The 21,251-nt window shown below is 40.9% G+C and overlaps 1 protein-coding gene across 9 annotated transcripts in view; it reads left to right on the forward strand.

Moving 5' to 3' along the window:
* pitpnm2 (phosphatidylinositol transfer protein, membrane-associated 2) overlaps positions 1-21,251 on the forward strand; it is a 489,130-nt gene that overhangs the window by 99,614 nt on the left and 368,265 nt on the right. For 6 of the 9 annotated variants that reach the window (XM_087999844.1, XM_087999841.1, XM_087999834.1 and 3 more), the window contains exon 2: positions 9,813-9,919. The exons of 2 other annotated variants lie outside the window; for them this stretch is intronic. The gene's annotated coding sequence lies outside the window, so the exon portion shown is untranslated. Of the gene's footprint in view, positions 1-9,812; positions 10,023-21,251 lie in introns of all 9 variants that reach the window. One more of the 9 variants, XM_087999835.1, reaches the window with a different exon arrangement.

A 21,251-nucleotide genomic window follows, 5' to 3' on the forward strand; every position in this document is an offset into this window, starting at 1 on the left:
TTAAATACAGATCATATACTTACATTTTTAATTTTTGTTCATCCTCTCAAGATTCTATTTTGACATTTGGAGACTGCAACTATTGCATATGATGATTTCAAGACATTTGATTGCAAATTCTTCCAATTACGCAAATGACCATGATGTACCTTGGATAGAACATTTGAAATTTTGTTTTAACTCTGCATTGCATGACAAAGGACCACTATTTTTACACAGCTTTTATTGATACTGAATAGGTTTCTCTTTGCTCAATTTGTCATGACTGCTGGCTGTCTTGGGTGTGTCAGCAATGGATCTGCAGATGCTTTCTATTTGTTGCAGAGTGACTTGATTCATCGTATTTACATTGAAAACCAACAAACCATTATGTTTTGAACTGCCGGAGCTTTAGCCAGGATTCATCTCATTATATAATGTTCCAACGCTATTATGATGACTGATCACTGTTGCAATTCATTTTGGTTACACCTTTTATTATCGGTTTGTGCTAAGCTGATAACATGGGCATTTCTGTTCAAGTGAACAGTATCTGTTGGGAGACAGTTGTCAGTTTCTTCAAAGGAACTGGCTTTCTTAGATTGACAGCCTTAATAATACATGTATTTCTTCATTAACGTGCAGCTTCCTACAATCTGAATGTTGAGAATTATCAATATGGTAGTCAGGGTGAGCACCTGATATATTCAGCTTACCACATTCTTCAAATAACCTCCATGCTATAGGTCCAGCATGAACATCTCATGGCACACTTTGTTGGTACCAGCCACCTGCACCGTGCATCCATGGACATTCCCATCCGCAATGTGTCAACCTCTAAGAATACTGACGGCATATCTTCGAACCACTTACAGGATGCTTTTGGACCTCGGGCTGCACTGGTGACTGTCATTGTAAATCTGTAACAAGGACACTTTATGCTCAGGGACATGCACCAGCTCATGGAGTGGACCAGGCAGCATGTCTGGGCTTGTTCTGGTTGCATTCTGAGCTTACCTGGATGCTCAATACATCCCTCCACATTGCCTTGCCTTGCCTTTTTGTGCTTTGCCTCTTTAGCCAGAGATACCAGGCCATACTACTACAGTGCTCTGACATGTCAAGGGGTACAGCCTTAGTTCAGGGTTTTTTGACACTAAGTCAAGGTCTCCTCCAACACTTGTCCAGGTCCTGCTTGGGTTAGAGCCAAAAGCACAGCAGGTCAGGTAGCATCTGAAAAGCAGGAGAGTTGACATTTCGAGCATAAGTCTTTCATCCTGACCTTATGATCCTCCAATCTGCAGGTACAGTTGTAGAATTAGCAGAATTTTGAAAGATGATCACTGATTCATCCAGTATTTCTGCAACCTTTCAACACTCTTAGGTTAAGGTCTTCACGTCCTGGGGATTTATCAACTTTCAGTCCCATTAATTTGTCCCAAAGCAACTTTTTTTAAACTAATACTGATTTCTTTCAAATTCACATTTCACTGAACCCCTGGATCTTAAGTATTTCAAGGAGTCTTCCTATGTCTTCTATTATGATCCCAATATGGAACCTGGCTTGAGGGTTAATTGTCGAGAGTGTGGTGCTGGAAAAGCACAGCAGGCAAGGCAGCATCTGAGGCACAGGCGAATCGATGAATTGGATTAAGAAGTAATTCAGAAGGCAAATGGAATTTTATCCTTCATTGCTAAAAGGATTGAGTTTGAAAGCAGGAGATTATGTTGCAGCCGTACAGCCAGCTGGTGAGGCCACACCTGGAGTACTGCGTGCAGTTCTAGTCTCCTTACTTAAGCACTGGCAGTAGGAGAGGATACAGAGGTTCGCTCGGTTGATTCCGGAGTTGAGGGGGGTTGCCTTATGTGGAGAGACTGAGTAGACTGGGATTATATTCACTGGCATTTAGAAGAATGAGGGGTGTCTTATCAAAACATATAAAATTATGAAGGGAATAGATAAATTAGAAGTAGAGAGGATGTTTCCACTGGCGGGTAAAACTGGGACAAGAAGGCATAGCCTCAAAATTAGGGGGAGCCAGTTTAGGACTGAATTGAGAAGGAACTTCTTCACCCAGAGGGCTGTAAATCTGTGGAATTCCTTGTTCAGTGAAGTAGTTGATGCTACTTCAGTAAACGTTCATAAAGATAAGAGTTTTTTTTTGAACAATAAATCAATTAAGTGATACAGTGAGAGCATGGGTAAATGGAACTGAGTCCATGAAAAGATCGGCCATGGTCTTATTAAATGGCAGAGCAGGCTTGAAGGGCCTGCACCTAACGCTATGGGCAATTTAGCATGGCCAATTCACCTGACCTGCACATCTTTGGACTGTTGGAGGAAACCAGAGCACCCAGAGGAAACCCACGCAGACACAGGGAATATGTGCAAATTCAACACAGTCAGTCACTCGAACCTGGGTCCCTGGCGCTGTGAAGCAGTAGTGCTAACCACTGAGCCACCATGCTGCCCTGTTAATGTTTTGGCTGTACCAAAGGTCTGCATTTGAAATATGAACTGTTCTGTTTCTTGCTCTCGCTCTCTCTCGCTCTCGCTCTCTCTCTCTCTCTCGCTCGCTCTCTCTCTCTTTCTTTCTCTCTCTCTCTCTGCAGTATGCTTACCAATTTGGTCAGTGATTCCAGCATTGTGAGAGTATTTCAGATTTCTAGCATCTCCAACATTTTGCTTGTTGTTTAGGTGATTAGGTTTGTTGTGTATTACTAATCAAACCAAGATAAATTGGCTGTGTCTTGCAGGATACCTACCAGCAACCGTTAAGAACAAAGGAAATAGGAGCAGGAATAAACCATATGCCCCTTGAACTTGTTTCACCAGTAAATGTCAGCCAGGAATGGGCACTAAATGCTGGCCCAGCCAGTGATGCCTACGTCCTGCGAGTGAATAAAAGGAGGTCATGGCTGATCTGCTTCCAGTTGACCCCTGACTGCTTGAGGCTCTGCTGGATTGTAACATTGCACAGGCCCACTTGTGAGGCTGCAGTAGCACACTGTGTTGTATCAGGATCCTTCTATTCAGGTTACATTCTTCACTTTTCTTTCATTCTTGTAATTGTCCTGTATTCTCTCAGATCTGGAGTGGAGTGTAGGAGAGTGAAGGCCAAACACACATTGGGTGACTGCTTTGTGGGAACACCTTTATTCTGTCTGAGAATGTGACCTGACATTTCAGATATCTGTCATTTAATTCTCTGCCTAGCAGGAGACTAAGCACATTGAGCTCAGCATAAGAGCAGCATTGCATTGATCCTCAACATAAGCTTCAAGAACAGCAACACACTTTACGATTAGGCACGTTATACCCTTGAACTCAATACTGACTTCATTCATTTCAGATTGTGATCTGTCCATATGTTGCTTCCCTTTTTGCAGGTTGTAGTTTTTAATCTTACTTTCCATTGATTTTGCTTTTGTAAGGTTGTTCATAATTCTCCCATTCACACTACCTCTGTACATACAAATAAGCTACAAATTAGGAGCATACAAACAAGCTACAAATTAGGAGCAGAAGTATGTCACTCAACATCTCAAGTTTGCTTCAGTGTTCAATAAGATCATGACTGATCTGATTACTTCCCTTAGGCGAAAGTGAGGACTGCAGATGCTGGAAATCAGAGTCAAGGTTAGAGTGGTGCTGGAAGAGCACAGCAGTGAAAAGCTTTTACAATGTCTTCTTCTTATGGTGCCATCTTAGGTTCCTTAGTACAAATCTTGGATACAAAAGAGGAATAAAAAGTTATTGCATTACTTTACAGAGTTTATAAAATAAATTAGAAATAAGACATCATTAAAGGATTGACTTTACAGCCAGGTAAAATTTTCAAATAAACATTACATTGTAGCAGCTCAGTGCAGGGCCTTAGCATATGGTCTGACCACCTGCATCAGACCAGTCGAACAGCTGTCCTCACTCCCCTCCAAGCCTCTAGTCCACTCCACATTGGCACTCAGTTGCTCCAAGGTAAGTTCCAAGACTGCCCTCCCTCCTGCACTGGTCTTCGCCTGGGTCTCTCAGCCTGCACTGTGCTCCAGGATTAGCCTCCGGTGCTCAGGGGAGAGAAAATTGAAAAAGAAAAAGTAAGAAAAACACCAGGTGGAGTAGAGAAGCTTGGTCAGAAGTGGTTTATTCTATCATCGTTTTGCCCTATATACCATTACCCCATTTTTAAGTAGGGGTATACCCCTACCTTAAAAATATTCCAAGACTGCTTACTTTGAGGAAGAGCATTCCAATGACTCTCAACTCCATGGAAAAATAATTCTCCCAATCTTTCTCTTGTTTCGTTCCTGCTGTCTTTGGCTTTGTACCAGAAACTTTGGTAATTTAATTTCTCCTGTTTTCCACTCTGTCATAGACTCTCATTATTCTTTTTCAACCATCATCCTGTTAATTGCTTAAAACCTATTCAGTTTTCCCAGTTCTGATGTAAGACCATGACCTCAAAGATTAATGTTAATCTACTTGCTTTGTACAGGATTAAATAACATGCTTCCACTATGTGTATCAAGGCTTTCCAGAGTAGGCGTAGGAAACCAAAGTGACGTCATGACTTGAGGTTTTGGGGTCATGATCTCCAAGGCGTCATGAACCATTGGAATGTGAACAGCTGTACTCCTGTTCAACAGGTCCCTACCTTTACAGGCTCCCCTCTCATTTGTGTAGATCTATTCCTACCCCTCCTTCTTTCTCAATGTTATCAATTAAGGATCTTGACAACGTTCAAGTCTCAAGATTGGATCATAGTGGCAAAGAGTATGGGAAGCACTGGCGTAAAACAGTCCCTGAGATGTTATTGCACATTACTAGAAATTTGACATCATCTTCGACCGTGCTGATCTAACATAAGTTCTGAACCTGTCAGAAGCATGCCATTTTACAGTTTTGAAGCAAGCCATCTCTGAAATGTAATTCAGAAATTAACTTAATAGTGACCTATTGGAAGGGGAATATGTCTGTTTGTGTGTTAATTTGTTATTTATTTATTATTATGGTTAGTAAGTTTGCCGATAACACCACAATTGGTGATATTGTGGATAGTGACAAAGGTTATCGAAGATTACAAAGTTATCATGATCAATTGGGTCAGTGGGCTGAGGAGTGGCAGATGGAATTTAATTTGGATAAATGCAAGCTATTGCATTTTGGTAAAACAAACAAAGATATGAATTATACAATTAATGCTAGAGCCTTACGTAATGTTGTAGAACAGAGAGATTCATGTACATAGTTCTTTGAAATTTTCATCGTATACAGGGTGGTTAAGGTATTTAGCATGCTTGCCTTCATTGCTCAGGGGTCTTTGAGGATAGGAGTTGAGACGTCATGTTGAGGTTGTGCAGCGCATTGGTGAGGCCTCTTCTGGAATACTGTGTCCACTCTGGTCACCCTGCTATAGGACGGAAATTATTAAATTGGAGAAGTTTCAGAAAGGATTTACCGGGACATTACTGGAATGGAGGGTTTGAGTCATAAAGAGAGGTTAGCTAGGCTGGAACTCCTTACATTGGAGTGTAGGAGGTTGAGGGGTGATCTTTTAGAGATTTATAAAATCATTCGGGGTATAAATAAGGTAAAGAACAAATATCTTTTCCCTAGAATAGGGGAGTTCAAAACTAGGGACATATTTTTAAGGTGAGAGGAGAACATTTAAAAAAAGAACATGGGGGACAACATTTTTACACAAAGAATGAATTGCCAGAAGACGTGATGGATGCAGTACAGTTACAATATTTTTAAAAAACACTCGAATAAGTACATGACTAGAAAAGGTTTGGCCGGGATATCTGCCAAATGCAGGCAAGTGGGTCCAGTTTGGTGTGGAAACATGGTTGGCGTGGACGGCTTGGACCAAAGTGACTATTTCCATGCAGTATGACTCTATAAGGAAGGCCATTAGAGTTTGATGAAGTGTGTGAGAGCCTATGGGTTGAGACAGTCTGAATGCCATGTATTTTGTGGTTGCACTTGAAAAGTCTGGTTTCAAGTGATTAAAAAGACACACGTAGGCAATAATAGTGGTGGTCAAAATAATTTGTGTTGCTGACATGGAAAGAAATCGCCTTATTACTGGAACTAAGAAGAAGGTGCAAGCTCAAGATTAAGGGGTTGTAAAACTGTAACAGTTTATTATTCTGTATTTGTGATCGTTGATGAAATGGGAAAAGGACTTCCAAAGAACCAAGAGTTGTAGCAGTTTTAAAAAAGTAAGTCGCCAGCATTTATTGCCCATCACTAGTTGCCCCTTGAGAAGGTGGTAGTGAGCTGTCTTCTTGAATCGCTGCAAGTTCATGTGTTGTATGTAGACCTACAATGTCCTTAGGGAGAGAATTCCAGGATTTTGACCCAGTGACAGTGAAGGAGCTTGCAGGGGATGATGTTTCAATGTATCTGCTGCCCCTAGAAGAGCCTGCTAGAAGAGCTCACCAAGATAGCCACAAGTTCTAGAGCATGGGTCTTCAGTACTGTTGCTGGAATGTTGTCAGGGTCCATAGCTTTTGCAGTATGCACTGCCTCCAACCATTTCTTAAGTGAATTAAATGTGCTGAAGACTAGTATCTGTGATGCTGGGGATTTCTACAGGAGGTCTAGATGGATCATCCATTGATAGTAGATATGGAAATCCCCCTTCCAGGCTACATTTTGCATCTTTGCCACCCTCCGTGTTCCTCCAAATGTTGTTTTACATGGAAGAGTACCAATGCATCAGCTGAGGGAGGACAATACTTAGTAACCAGCCAGAGGTTGCTTTTCCCATATTTCACCTGAAGCTGTGAGAGTTCATGGGGTCCAGAGTCAATGTTGAGGACTCTTAGGACAACTCCCTCCCGACTGTTAACCACTGTGCTGACACTTCTGCTGGGACTGTCCACCTGGTAGGACAGGACATATCCAGAGATGACGATGATGTCTGGGACATTGACTGTAAGGTATGATTATGCCAGGCTGTTGTTTGATCAATCTGTGATACAACACTATGTGAACTATGGCAAGGACTGTATGACATCACAGGTTCTAAAAAGAGCTGTGCAAGATAGCTGACGATGACACATCCCTCCCAGGTATTCTCAACGCCTTCTATGCTCGCTTTAAGCAGAATTTCGGCGGAGAGGTAACACCTATTTTGACAAGTCCTGACGAACCTATCCCAACAGTCACTGCATCAGAGGTCAGATCAGTTTTCCTTTGTGTGAATCCAAGGAAAGCGATGGGACCAGACAAAGTACCAGGCTGTGCACACTCAGAGCATGCGCAGATCAACTGGCAGAAGTCTTCTCAGACATCTTCAACCTCTCTTCGCAGCAGGCCACTGTCCTTACCTGTTTCAAGACGGCCAACATCCTTCCTGTGCCTAAGAAGGCCCATGCAGCATGTCTCAATGACTACCAGCCAGTGGCCCTAACTTTGGTGGTCATGAATTGCTTTGAAAGGCTGGTCATGTCATTAATCAACTCCAACCTCCCCACCACCCTTGACTCACTCCAATTTGCCTATCGGACCAACAGATCCACGTCAGATACCATATCACTTACCCTTCACTCCTGCCTAGAACATCTTGACACCAAGAACAGCTACATAAGAGTCCTACTCATTGACTACAGTTCAGCCTTCAACACTATTACCCCCTCGAGACTGATGACTAAACATAGTGATCTCGGACTAAGCCCCACTCTCTGCAACTGGATCCTCAGTTTCCTGACACACTGGCCACAATCAGTGAAGATTGGGGACAATATTTCATCCTCACTAACACTCAACACTGGAGCACCCCAGGGGTGTGTACTCAGCCCCCTACTGTACGCACTGTATATCCATGACTGCGTCGCCAAATACCAGACAAATGCCATTTACAAGTTTCCTCATGACCCCACCATAGTCGGTCAAATCTCAGATGGCGACGAAACAGACTACAGACGGGAGGTGGAAGACCTGGAAAAATGGTGCACCGAGAACAACCTAGCTCTCAATGCCGGCAAAACCAAGGAACTCATTACTGACTTTCAGCTAAATGTTACTCATGTCCCCCTCCACATTAACAGCACAGAGGTGGAACAAGTGGACAGTGTCAAGCTCCTGGGAGTGGTCATGCACAACAAGCTTTCTTGGACTCTTTATGTGGATGTACTGGTTACAGTACATCCCAACAATGTCTCTTCTTCCTCAGGCAGCTGAGGAAGTTTGGCATGATGGCGAATACTCTTGCCAACTTTTACAGGCGTGCCATCGAGAGCATTCTATCTGGATGTATCACTACCTGGTATGGCAACTGTACCATTCAAGATCGGAGACGGTTACAGAGAGTGGTGAACTCGACCTGGACAATCACAAAGGCCAACCTCCCATCTACCAGGCCTGCTGTCAAGGAAAGGCAGCCAACATTCTCACATCCATCCCACCCTGGCAATGTTTTTCGACAACCTCTACCATCGGGGAGAAGGTACAGAAGCCAGAACACACGCACCAGTTGATTTTGAGGCAATTTCTCCCCTACTGTTGTTAGAATACTGAATGGACTCTCAAACTCTTAACATTCGCCTGTACCTGTGTTTTGGTTTTGCTGTTGTTTACTTATTATTTACTTATTTATGCTACTTAACTGTGATATGCCTTATTGCTTGCAAGACAAAGCTTTTCACCTGTGTCTTTGTACATGTGACAATAAATTCAATTCAATTCACTCCCAATTTTGACAATAGCCCCCAGATGTTAGTAAGATTTTTCAGGGTTGACTGCAGTATTTCTGCAATTATCTTTTCCAGATGGACTGTCTAGTTTCATTTCTTTATTGATGCTTTGTAGCAATTAATACAACTGAGTGGCTTGCTCGGCCATTTCAGAAGGCATTTGAGAGTCAGCTGCATTGCTGTGGGTCTGAATTGTATGTAGACCATATCATGTGAGGATGACAGATTTGCTTCCCTGATGGACGTTAGTGAGCCAGGTCAATTTTCCCCATGATTGACAGTAGTCATCAGTAGATTATCAATTGCAGATATTTCATTTTGTTTTACTTTGTACTCCATCTGCCATGGCAGGATTTGAACCTGGCTCCCCTGAAAATTAGCTGAGTTTCTGCATGAACATTCTAACAATAATACCACCAGGCTATTGCCTCCCATGTTATTTGTACAACCGATTGGGGAGACTGTATAAATTGTGAACCAATCACTCTGTGTCTTCTGCAAATGAGTGAAAATGTCTGCCAAAGAGAATTCAAGGAGCAGCATGTCCTGACAAGCCAAAAGGATCATCTCAGCAAATCTTGTGGTCAGGGACCATTAAACTGCCTTCCCAATTTTACCCTCTACCCATGCAACACAGATTCTCTACAGTGTGGAGGTGAACCTTTCGGCCCATCAAATCCACACTGACCCTCTGAAGAGCATCCCACACAGACCCACTCCTACACTATCCCTGTCACCCTGCATTTCCCATGGCTAACCCACCTAACCCGCACATCCCTGGACACTGTGGGCAATTTTGCATGGCCAATCCACCCTAGCCTGCAAATCTTTAGATTGTGAGTCTTAAAAGAAATGGGAGTTTTGTGTGCTACTCTCAAATCTTTAACTTTTAAAATGTCTCTGGGGATAGCAAGGCTTGATTTCCAGCACCCAATCCCAATGAGAGGTAACAGGGTGCATGGAGTTTCTGGATCTCTCAATGCTGCTTGAGATGGTATTTATGAGCGATGTTGATCAAACAGTGCTTCTCAAATTCAATTGAGAGGGAAAGATTCGGTTTGTTAAATGGTATAAATGTTCACAACAGTAAAAGTAAACAGTAGTAACCACGACGTCTGTGTTCATTTCCTCAGATACTTGCTGTGTAAATGAGGCAGCTGTCATGACGTCAGCAAGCAGCGATGCCGTTCTGACTTCCTCCTTGTATCTTGAAACCAAGTGGAAGTTGCGTACAATCAGGGTACGTAGCTGCATTCTTAACATCCCCGGTTTTCTCTTGTCAACTTGCCAACTATCTTTTGGTAGAGGAAGGTGAAAGAGTGCATTGTACAGATATACACATGGTTAGTAAGTCCAGATTTTTGTTCTTTGCAGAAATATTGACTGTGATGTTTACACAAGCTTGTATGACTAATTCGTTATTGGTTTGGACAACAGGTGAAAGCTAGGATAGTGAGAAAGCATGATATGTTACCATGGCCCAGTGGCTTATTGATACAGAGAAAACTGCATTTGGATTTAACACTTTTCTCTCACTCCTATTGTGGAATTTCATTTATGCAGTTGAGTTAGACTTTCTGTAAAACAACAACTTTCTCAGAAAAATAATGTTAAGTGTAGTTAAAATTACTCTCTTGCTGACCGAGATCAGGAGTCACACGCCCCCTAGCAGAGCGCTTTAGGGAACATCTCTGGGACACCCGCACCAATCAACCACACCACCCCGTGGCCCAACATTTCAACTCCCCTTCCCACTCTGCCGAGGACATGGAGGTCCTGGGCCTCCTTCACCGCCGCTCCCTCACCACCAGACCCTGGAGGAAGAACGCCTCATCTTCCGCCTCGGAACGCTTCAACCCCAGGGCATCAATGTGGACTTCAACAGTTTCCTCATTTCCCCTTCCCCCACCTCACCCTAGTTCCAAACTTCCAGCTCAGCACTGTCCCCATGACTTGTCCTACCTGCCTATCTTCTTTTCCACCTATCCACTCCACCCTCACCCCGCCCTTGACCTATCACCTTCATCCCCTCCCCCACTCACCTATTGTACTCTATGCTACTTACTTCCCACCCCCACCCTCCTCGAGCTTATCTCTCCACGCTTCAGGCTCATGCCTTTATTCCTGATGAAGGGCTTTTGCCCGAAACGTCGATTTTACTGCTTCTCGGATGCTGCGTGAACTGCTGTGCTCTTCCAGCACCACTAATCCAGAATCTGGTTTCCAGAACCTGGTTTCCAGCATCTACAGTCATTGTTTTTACCAGGTTATAGTCCAACAGGTTTATTTGAAATCACACGCTTTTGGTGCGCTGCACCTTCATCAGGTGAAGCACTTCATGATGAAGAGTCAGGAACTATTGATTTGAAGTAAATATCAATACTTAGAGGTGACTGAATCAAAGTGGGTTGATTCAACAATAACAACAACTTATTTTGTACTACAGTTTTTAATATCATGAAATATTCCAAGACACTTCACAGGAGCATTGTAAAGCAAGGTTTGATACTGAGCCTTAGGATATATTAGTTCAGACAACCAAAAGCTTGGTCTGACAGGAATGAACAAGAGAACAGATTTAGCGGAGTTCAGGTAATTCAGAGGGGGTAGAGCTCAATATCACATCAGCGATATGGAGCAACAAGATTTTGGAAGGATGTGAAAAGATCGATAGAAATTTTAAAAACCAGGATCCAGTGTGGGTCAACAGGTTGAATTGGACTTGCTGTATATAGTTTTGGAGACCTAAAGTTTACAGAGGGCAGAGTATGGAAGACCAGCCCAGAATTGTATTAAAATAGTAAAGTCTAGGGGTAACAATAGCAGATCAGCTGAGATGGGGCAAAGACAGACAATATCACAGAGGTGAAAATGGCCAAACCTAGTAATGGGAGATAGTGAGGACTGCAGATGCTGGAGTTCAGACTCAAAAAGTGTGATGCTGGAAAAGCACAGCTGGTCAGGCAGCATCTGAAGAGCAAGAGAGTTGACGTTTTGAACATAAGCTGTTTAGAGGAAGAGCTTATGCTCGAAACAATGGTTCTCCTGCTCCTCGGATGCTGCCTGACCAGCTGTGCTTTTCCAGCACCACACTTTTAGCTCAAACTTAGTAATGGCATATGAATGAGATTGGAAGCTCATTTAAGGATCAAATGTGAAATAAGGTTGCAAGCAGATTGTTTGGGAGAGGGTTGAAGTTGGTAGCTAGGAAATAGTGGGAGAATCGACGTTTCGGGCATGAACCCTTCAGGAATTCCTGAAGAAGGGCTCATGCCCGAAACGTCGATTCTCCTGCTCCTTGGATGCTGCCTGACCTGCTGCGCTTTTCCAGCAACACATTTTCAGCTCTGATCTCCAGCATCTGCAGTCCTCACTTTCTCCTAGCTAGGAAATAGTGTTTTTTGTCCATGTTCAACCTTCTTAAATTAGAGGAATTTTTTTTCTCATCCAATACTGGATATTAGGTAACCATTCTGATAATTTAACACAGGTGAAGAGTTGTGAAATTTGTTTGTGATGTAGATCTAGGTGTCATTTTGCTACATGAAAACTGATGCTATGCCTTTATATAATATAATTGAGGGACAACAGGGAGATAAGAGATAGGAAAGAGACAGGGATAGATCCTTGGAGAAATGCATGTGAGTAGGACAAGAAGCTGTTGCAAGTAATTTGCTGGCTATAATTAGATAGATAAGAATGGAACCAGATGAGAATAGTCCCACCTATGAGAAGACACTGGAGAGTTGTATGAGGAGGATGGAGTTGTGTCAAAGGTTGTAAACAGGATTAAAAGGGAAAAATGATCTTAGTCACATTGGATGTGATTGGTCACCCTGACCAGAACTCTTTGGTACTGTGGCAAGAACTGAAATTTTATTTAACGGAGTTGAACAGATGTGGGAGTCAGTCAACCAGTATTTTGGAAAATCAAGCAGCAGAAAACCGAATATTAAATGCTCAATTTCGTTTCTTAAAGCCAACTATTTCAAATTTGTCAAGTATCAAAGTTGACACGCTTGTTTTAAACTTTAGAAAAAAACCAAACTCTGAAATGTAGTGCAAAATAATTAGTTCAATGAAGTGATAATACAGGTTAGGTTTTCTGCAATTCAGTTCGGTAGTACTGAAGAGAAACATTACTGAATCGGGTTCACGGCCTTATTTGGCCAATGCTTGTATTTTTCAATATCCTCTTCTCTACATCGCTTTTATTGAAACTCTGGTGACCCGTTTCACTCCCTTGTTTCTTTGCTTAAATAGATACACTTCCAGTTTGCCCCCCCGATTCCTTTTTATTTTATTTTCCATTGTTGTGTATCAGTTTCCTCTTCACCCTACCCAATCTTCCTATTTGTCACCCTACTTGTGTATTGTCAGCCTGAATACTTCTTACCCTACAAGGCCCATGTATATGTCTGTCGACTTTGGAACATCTTAACCAGGACTGAAGTGCATTGTACAGGTGGCCTGGCTCAGGCTATCAAACTCCAAACAGCTCAGGGCCAAATCTGGTACCGAAGCAAATGCTACTGTGTTTGTTCTCCTGTTGTGTAAGCTCTAATTGTTTAACATTTGATAAGCACTAACTTGTCAAAGATTGCTTAGGACACCTCAAGTATTGAGACTGAGTGATGGTAGAAATCTTAAATGCACACAGCAGATTTACCCTTTAGTATTTGTCTGGTACAACTCTAGAGAAACATTTTCAAATTCATTCCTGTGATGAATTTACATAGAATATTTCCTGAGCGCCAAAGTTTCTGCTTCATCTATTTATCGGTGCTTTACAAAACTGCAAAGGAAATGTGTCTAAATGTTTCACAGATCTTTATCTGCATGCTGACTTTGTGGTTTGATTTGTGACTTGGTGCATCAACGAGTAGCTATTTGGTAAGTTGATGATGAGAGTATGATGGCATTGCATAACAAAGTTTCAATTTTTAGCAAAACAAGCTTTCAAAATATGTTAAGCTTTTTAATGGAGTGAGAGTCTGTTAAATTCTACGTATTTTTGCAAAGGGGCATTAGATGATTTAAATAAAAGTAATATATAGGGTTATGGGGGGTGGGGGGGAAGGTTATGGGAATGGCCCGACTTCGTGATGATCATTCAGAGAACCAGTGCAGACACGATGGGCAAATGGTCACTTTTTGCACCATGATCATTCTGAGATTCTTTGAAGTTATCATTGTTATGCTTTGGCTTTTCCCAATAGCCAGAAAACAAACTTTTTTTTAAAAAGAAAAGTGTTCAGGTTGAAATAAAATCTATTGACAACATTCTGCAGAAAATGTATTGTTCAAGAAGTTCTACTTCTGCTAATATTTGCAATCCTTAAGCAAAGTAAATCTTATTTGTAGTATTTGAATTATTGCACAAAATCCTTTAGCCAAATTTTGAAAGGATTAGTATTACACCGTTTAGAGAGGGAATGTTGCGAGCTTTGGCAGTGATACTTGAGGATTGCAATGTTTATAGTTATTCATGGACAGAGTGCTGTAAATGTTTTTTAAAAAAGTGTAAAATGCACTTGAGTCCTTCCAAAATCTATTGAGAACTCCTTTCAAATAAAAATGCTAACTTAAAATGAATTTTTATGCAATTTGCAGTGTGCCCTAGGTAAATATACACATATCAGCGTTTCATACAAGAACAACTGATACCAACAGATAATATAAATGTTCTGTTGTCTGAGTTTTTACAAAAGAAAACACTTGAAACTATTTGGCAAACTATGCATGGAAATGACACAAATCAAGCCACAATAGGCAATTTGATCCCTGAGTCTGCTCTGCCATCAGTTAGATTCTAGCTGATCTGTATTCGAGTATAGCCACTCACCTTAATCCATATCTGTTGATGTGTTCATCTGAAAAAAAAATTTATAGTAAAATGCTGTAAATAAATTGGCCAGTTAACAAGTATTGGCAAAATCCATCGATTTCAACCTTTGAAAGATAAAATTGATCACCAGCATTCACAGTCATTTGAGGGAGAGAGTTCCTGATTCCCAGCCCATGTGAGAGAGTATGGCTGTCTGATTTTGCTCCAAAAAGAGTTCTGAATTTAATATCATGTCCTTTTGTTTTGGATTCCCTCACCAGAGGAAACAGTTTCTCTCTTACTTCCCAACCAAATTCTTGAATATGTGAATGGGACTAAGAAAAGTAGATTTACTAATTCATGTCCTTTATGGTGATGAAAAACATTAAAGCATGTTATGAAATTCTGTTTAGGTTACAATTAGGAATTAATTGAGTTTTGTAAAGGAGAAGTAATTGAAACTGCAAAATATGCTAATGTATATGAAATGATTTGTTAAAGAGGATATTGCTACAATTTTAATCTATAATTTCATTTTTCCATACTTCTATTCATGACAGTAGTGATGAGATGAGTAACCCATTGTGGAGACAAAGACCCATCTTCATTCTGGGGATGTTAGCCAACATGTTGGGTCACATGATCACTGTGTTAAATAGATTTTGAATGAGCTAGCAAGTTAAATCTTGGCATTTATGAGATGCTGTAAGTCATCTGTAGAATTATATTCAACCACAATGGCCTGGCAAATTCCTCCATTCTGTTATTACCAACAAGCTAGCAGCAACACCAGGAATAAATGAGATTCTGTTCTCAGTGTTCTGTTTGAACGACACAGTTTGTTGAAGACTGCCGAACAGAAAACTGTTCCGTCAGTAAGAGCCTTGCTTGTTTTTCTTTAGCACTTCTGAATTCTGGGAATTGGTGCAAACAGAAAATGGGCAGACCGTTCCCATTGGAGCTAACTTTCTGTGTATCCTTTGCTTATCTTTTCATTCCATTGGCAACCTCAGCTTTGTTACACATCTTTTGGAACCTAATCAGGAAAATAATTATACTCCTTTCAAAATACTCCAAATACATCACACAGCAGAAAATATAAACATTTTCCAACATGAGTCCTCGTTTTGTTAGGAAAACTTACTGGAGCTGATGTCAAAAGATAAAAAGATAACCGAGTGCTTTCCCAATCTTCATAGCACTGTCCACTGCCTGTGACCAACTCCACTGTCTCCCCCTTCATGCACACTTGTCACTTTCAGTTCAGTTTCGTCGGTGGTCTCCTCCAAAATTCCATATTGTATTTCATGATATTAATTTCAAACCTGCAGATGTGTATGCCTGGTAAGAGGCCAGTGAAATAAGGTGCTATTTTGTGATGCAATAAATTATTTTTAAAATGTACTATTCAAGTTGGACCTTGAAATGAATCAAATGAATAAAATTCTAGTAATCTTTAATTATGCCATCTAGCTTGAGAACTCTACAAAACAGTCACTGCCTTAGAAACATAAACTTCCACCATAACTACAAAAGCTGAAAGTAGATATTTCTGTGGCTGGTTTATTTTCAACAAAAGCTGCAATTTTATTCCATGGAAAGTGACACCTTTACATTTTAGTCACTGTTTTATCCATTTGTTTGAATATGAATATAAACCATAGTTGTGTATGTAAATGATGAATATATTTCATATTAATTGGGAATTTTAAAAATGCCTAAATATTTTTCATTTCCTGAAAGGAAGTATATAAGAAATAGGAGCAGAATGGGAAAAATTGCTCTGCTACCTGATAATATCCTAGCTGATCTGATTGCAACTTTGTCTCTTTCCCTGCCTGTCCACAATAATCTGACTCTCTTGTTGATCAAAAGTCTGTGTAACTCAGCTTCAACTATATGCAATTATTCACATCCACTGTACGATGCAGGAGATAATTCGAAAGAGTAGTGACCCTTTGAGATAAAAATGGCCCTTTATCTGGTGAGTTAAATGAGTGGTTTCCTTATTAATAAGTTGTATGTCCAGTTGCAGATCTTCCCATGACTGACACCATCTCAGCATAAACATTTTGAAACCCTCAGAATCTTGGGAAAGATCTTTTGAAAAATGTTGAATGTCAGAACTGTTGATTATTATTCTGCATTAAGAGGAATTTGCAGAATTCTGAATATTAAATTATAGCTAATAATGAAAGCCTGTGACTGAGAGGATAAATGCTTAGCCAATGCTTGTTCTTCTATTGATGAACCTGTCTTATAAAGCACTTGAAACTAATTCTGAAGTGTTCTAATATATTAATGTTGTCTAGATGTATCACTTGTAAAATCCTGTTTCATAACTGGTATAGTGAATTAAGCCAGCTTTTCATGATTAAGCCATAAGATATAAGAGCAGAATTAGACCATTCAGTCCATCAAGTCTGCTACATCATTTGATAATAGCTGATATTCATGAATAGTTGAACTTGTTGAAATATTCTTGGACTTGTTAAGCAAAATAAAAGTGTTATTGCTCAACTAAAGTGACAGTGAAGCTTAAATAAAAAGGTATAAAGAAAATTTAAAAGGTTTGCAAACTCGTCCAAATGGTATCTATAATCCTACTGTCTCTCTTAATATCCAAATTGATTTCATCACACCAGATTTGCAAAACTAAAATTTATCATTTGTTACTGTCTTCCATCCTCTCCTCTTTCTCCCTCCTCTCATCTTTCATCTTTCTCCCCCACTCACTTCTCCTTTAAGTGTTGAGAACAGCAGGTATCCTCAAAAGTGCTTCATCAGTGTCTTGAGTTTACCAGTTAACGTTCGATGAATAAATCTGATTAACTTTTCCCTCTACCAAAAAGTGTCAAGCTTTTTGCAACTAATGCTCCTTGTAGACAAAAGATTAAAGGTAATACAGGTGCTATTTACTCGATCAAATGATATAAAAAATATATATTCTGGATTAGTGGTGCTGGAAGAGCACAGCAATTCAGGCAGCATCCAAGGAGCAGTGAAATCGACATTTCGGGCAAAAACCCTTCATCAGGAATAAAGGCAGAGAGCCTGAAGCATGGAGAGATAAGCGAGAGGAGGGTGGGGGTGGAGAGTAAGTAGCATAGAGTACAATAGGTGAGTGGGGGAGGGGATGAAGGTGATAGGTCAGGGAGGAGAGGGTGGAGTGGATAGGTGGAAAAGGAGATAGGCAGGTGGGACAAGAGAAGATGAAGAAACTGAGGACATTGTTTCAGTTTTTAGATGACACAAAGCTAGGTGGAGGGGCAGATAGTGTTGAGGAGGTGGGGTGGCTGCAGAAGGACTTGGACAGACTTGGCAAAGAAGTGACAGATGGAAACAATTTTGAGAAGTGTGAGGTTATACGCTTTGGTTGAAAGAATAGAGGCGCAGACTATTTTCTAATTGAGAAAGGCTTCAGAAATCTGAAGCACAAAGGGACTTATAGAGTCATAGAGATTTACAGTATGGAAAAAGACCCTTCAGTCCAACTCGTCCATGCTGACCAGATATCCTAACATAATCTAGTCCCATTTGCCAACACTTGGCCCATATCCCTATAAGCCCTTCCTATTTATATATCCATCCAGATACTTATAAAATGCTGTAATTATACCAGCTCCCACCACTTCCTCTGGCAGCTCATCCCATACACGCACCACCCTCAGTATGAAAAGGTTGCCCCTTAGGTCTCTTTTATATTTTTCCCCTCTCACCCTAAACCTATGCCCTCCAGTTCTGCACTCCCACACCCCAGGGAAAAGACTTTGTCTATTTATCCTATCCATGCCCCTCATGATTTTATAAACCTCTATAAGGTCACCCCTCAGTCTCCGACACTCCAGGGAAAACAGCCTCAGCCTATTCAACCTCTCCCTATAGCTCAAATCCTCAAACCCTGGCAACATCCTTGTAAATCGTTTCTGAACCCTATCAAATTTCACAACACCTTTCCGATAGGAAGGAGACCAGAATTGCACACAATATTCCAAAAGTGGCCTAAATAATATCCTCTACGGCTGCAACATTATCTCCCAACTCCTATACTCAATGCTCTGACCAATAAAGGAAAACATACCAAATGCCTCCTTCACTATCATGTCTACCTGCAATTCTACTTTCAAGGAACTATAAACCTGCAAATCCAAGATCTCTTTGTTCAGCAATACTCCCAGGACCTTACCATTAAGTGTATAAGTTCTGCTCTGATTTGCTTTTCCAAAATGCAGCACCTCACATTCATCTAAATTAAACCCCATCTGTCACTCCTCAGCCCATTGGCCCATTTGATCAAGATCCCGTTGTACTCGGGGGGGGGGGGGGGGGATCTCATTGAAACTTACAGAAGACTGAGAGGCCAGGACAGAGTGGACTTGAGAAGATGTTTCCATTAGTAGGAGAGACTAGGACCCGAGGGTGTAGCGTCAGAGTGAAAAAGAAACCCTTCAGAACGGAGATGAGCAGGAATTTCTTAAGCCAGAGGATAGTGAATGTGTGGAGCTCATTGTGATAGAGGGCTGTAGAGAGGGAGGCTCGTTGTGATAGAGGGCTGTAGAGAGGGAGGCCAAATCATTGAGTACATGTAAGACAGAAATAAATAGGTTCTTGATCAGTAAGGGTATCAAGGGTTACGGCAAGAAGGCAGGAGAATAGAGTTGAGAAATATAAAGGCCATGATCAACTGGTGGAACCGATTGATGGAAAGGTCAATGACATCTTGTGTTAGGCCGAAGTTAGGTCAGTGAATGCAGTACAGAAAACACACTGAAAACTTGAAGTAGAATCAGCAGAAAACTCTTGGTGGAGGAAGAAGGGAGGCTCCAATCATAGAGATGCATTCCTAAATAGAAAAAAACAAAACAATTATACATAATTGAGAAAGGAGGTGACGAAATACAGGTATCCGATGTTTACTAATCTAACTTGATTAGCACATGTCAACTTTCCAAAGTTTAATAAAGATCTGTGAATGGTTAGAAACCAGCTGGATTCATTATAAGGAGGGGCATTGATGAAAGTCACATTAATTTAATAATGGCAGGATTAAAGTCTGTCCAGATCCTCCCATGCAACCTTTTGTCATTAAAACTTACTTGCCTGTGGTAAATGTCACCAGTTTTCAACATTTGTTTATTGGGTTGCTACATTGCAACATAGATTTCTGTGTTTACTAATAAATATTGGCAACCAACTAAAGATTTCTAACTATTGATTGGTGTTACAAATTTGGACCTGCCTTCGATATTGTCAAGTTCAGCAGTTTTGGTCACTCCTCTAAGTGGTTTTGTATCTTCTGTTCAGGAATATGTATTTTCTGTCCAAGATCTAATGCAGTAATATAATTTGGTGTATATACTGCTTATCAACTGGCTTGATACCAGGAGATGAAAGATTATTTTGAAGGCAGGTACACCGACAGTTTCTCACCCCTGGCTGGTGTGGCAATCTACTAGAATGGTCACATCTCCGGCTGGTTTCAGGGCTGATGGCTATCTTCGCATCAATGGTAGCAGGTGGAATGTGAATAGACTCCAGGTAGCAGCTTAAGGGGGAAAGCTGAACATCTCGCAAAACACTCCAGCATAGACACACTGGTCTGTGATGGCCAACTGCAGGTCATTGGTTGTGTTCACATTGTGATTTCAAGATTTTACTACAAAGCTGGATGGAATATTTGGATGTTAAAAATGTACCAGTTGGAGCCCTGTGATTTTATGTCCTGAGAGCCCAGAACAAGTGCTGCCTTCCAGTTCAAAGACAAAATATCAGTTCATCCACATTTATGGGCTCCATATTGGAAAATCATATTTGTTGTAAGTGTTGCTAACAAAGCCAGCATTTATTGCCTACCTCTTCTAGTCCTTTGTACTGAGTGGTTTGGTGGGCCATTTCAGAGTCAACCACATTGCTGAAGGTCTGGGGTCATGTGGTAAACCAGACTGGGTAAGAATTGCAGGTTTTGTCCCTTGGACATTAGCGAACCACGTTTTTTTTGCACAAACTGGTAGGTTCATGATTATTTTTAGTGCAACTGTAAATTTCCCCATTTGAATCCATTTCCAGAGCATTAGTTTGGTTCTTCACTTAGTCCAGTGTCCCCATTACCATGCTACCATTCTCTTGCAGAACAAAGTAAATTGATCATTGTAAAAGGTAATTACAATGTGGGACACCAATGTGTTACCATAATATGTTTGAGTATTTAACACATTGCAGTGTGTAAGTTGAAAGTTGAATTTTTATTTTGCTCTGGATTTATTTTCCATTTTGTGTGTTGAAAATAGTGGTGATGTTACAGGATAACTGCAATGTTTTAATCACTTGTTTGAGGAGTGATCCTTCAAGTAGTAGTTGGCGTAGTGAATGATAAACTGTCAGCTATGAAAATGTCAACAGGATCCAAAATGGTTCAGTTCTTGACACTGCATACATTTAGGTTTCACTGGGTTACCGGTTAAGAGATTAGAAGCAATAATTCTGATTATCTTTATCCCCTTTTTCCTCTGGCTCAGAGTGTTGGCAAGGTGATGCTTTTAGGGTATTCTTGCTAGACTATTACTCCCGAGTCCCAAGTAAATTTCTGGGGATCAGGTTCAAATCCCACTATGGCCGATGTTAGAATTTGAATTTGACAAAAATCTGGAATTAAGAGTTGATTATTGTAGAAAAAACCCATCTGGTTCACTGATATCCTTTAGGGATGGAAATTGAATCTTTGTGTGATCCAGTTTGTATGTGACTC

This window comes from Chiloscyllium plagiosum, unplaced genomic scaffold, assembly GCF_037043375.1.
Source record: "Chiloscyllium plagiosum isolate Xiang-an unplaced genomic scaffold, Cpla_swu_hap1 HiC_scaffold_24, whole genome shotgun sequence".
NCBI classification, from domain to species: domain Eukaryota; kingdom Metazoa; phylum Chordata; class Chondrichthyes; order Orectolobiformes; family Hemiscylliidae; genus Chiloscyllium; species Chiloscyllium plagiosum.